The 1746-nt window shown below is 28.2% G+C and overlaps 1 protein-coding gene across 1 annotated transcript in view; it reads left to right on the top strand.

Annotated features, from left to right (window-relative positions):
* Positions 1 to 1746, top strand: part of LRFN5 (leucine rich repeat and fibronectin type III domain containing 5) — a 325519-nt gene that overhangs the window by 73951 nt on the left and 249822 nt on the right. The gene's annotated exons all lie outside the window — the stretch shown is intronic.

Below are 1746 nucleotides of genomic sequence, written 5' to 3'. Positions count from 1 at the left end.
TATATAAATATAAATATAGAGGCATATATACCTTAATAATGCTTATTTATTCAACCAATTATGTCCTATATACAGAAGAGAAGGAAAAAGTGGAAAATCAGGATGAAAAATCTTGGCAGCTATGTAATATGTAATTTTGGTCATAGAGCCAAATGACTAGTTTGTACATATTGTTATAAAAAAGGGGGCTAGCCAAATGGCAAAACAAACAAACAGAAGTTGGTCTACATCTCAAACCATATACCAACATGAATAAATAAAACATTTTTATGAAAAATATGAAAATTTAACAATATAAGAAGAAAACCTAAGAACATTTATAGTCTTGAAATGGAAAATTTCTTTATGACCATAACTCCAAATCTGAAACCAATGCAAACAACAATTACATTAAGACATCGGTTACTTTAGAAAGACAGGGAACATTATTTGCAACTCAAAACACAGGAAAGTGCTAATATTACTAAAGTTTTCTAGAAATCAAGAACAAGAGAAAAATTAAACCAATAAGAAAGGGCAGACATTTAATAAAAGAAGATGATAAAATAACTTTTTGACATAACAATTATATCCAACATTGGAATTTTAGTAAGAAATTCAAATTAAAGCAACACAACTGTTTTTTTACCAATAGAATTGATGAACACCTGTATGCTTAACAAACACTATTGGCATGGTTACTAGTAGCAAAATAACATTTCTATGTGTTGCCTGTGGGGATGTAAATAGTACATCCCGTATGTAGGATGATTTTGAAAGAACTATAATTATTAAAACAATATGCATACTTTGACCCAGCCATTTCTTCTTCCAAGCATTTATTACACTTCTATGGTGGCGTAAGCATGAATAATGTTTGCACAAAAATTTTCACTAAGTATTATTGTAATAGAGGAACAACTTAAATTTCCATAGCGTTGGATAATTAAATGAATTAAGGTATGTTCATATAATGGAAAGGTCTCCAACTTTGATAATTAGAAAAAAGAATAGGAAAGTTCTCTGTATAGAGATGTGAATAGGCATCTAGGCTATATCATTAACTGAAAAAATTAATTCACTGTACAGTATGTAAAATATAATGACAAAATACAAAAATATAGTCCAATAAAAATATATTTTACTATATGCTTATTTAAATACATAAATAATCTCTTGAAGAATACATATTGGAGTTGATACATGGGGAGTATGTGTATGAGGATAGAGATGAGAAGAAAACTTTTCACTGTACAATTTTCATATGTTTTTGATGTATGACTAGCTTAAATGTATTACCTATTTAAAAAATAAATAAATTGAATTATAGAAAAGTTTAATTGGGGACGTATACTTTTGAGAAATTGAAAATAAAATCATATTTCTATAACTTATCTTTCAAGCCATTTGTGGCAATATGAGTTTCCTTCATTATAGGGGCAGAATGGACCTTTGAGCCTCTGAAGTTTATTTTTTTGAAATTCATATTTGGTTATATCTTGTTGAGTTATAAAATCATAATTCCTCACTGAAATAGGCTCAGGGTTTATCCATAATTATATTTTAATAGATAACAAAGTGAGACCCAGCAAGATTGCATTTGCATAATGTCAGGAAAGCAAAGTAGTGGGAGAAAATAGACTAAATTTTCTATTTTCTAACCTTCAGCTATTATTCCTTTAATGATGATGAATTCTATTACATTGCGCTATCATTTCTTATATGTTCTGTCTTACTTTTAAAAGCTTCTATTTTAGAGTTTTGTAA

The sequence above is a fragment of the Propithecus coquereli genome, unplaced genomic scaffold (assembly GCF_000956105.1).
Source record: "Propithecus coquereli isolate 6110/MARCELLA unplaced genomic scaffold, Pcoq_1.0 Scaffold271, whole genome shotgun sequence".
Classification (NCBI taxonomy): Eukaryota; Metazoa; Chordata; class Mammalia; order Primates; family Indriidae; genus Propithecus; species Propithecus coquereli.
The sequence above is the reverse complement of the archived record's forward strand: the minus strand, read 5'-3'. Positions and strand labels throughout refer to the sequence as shown.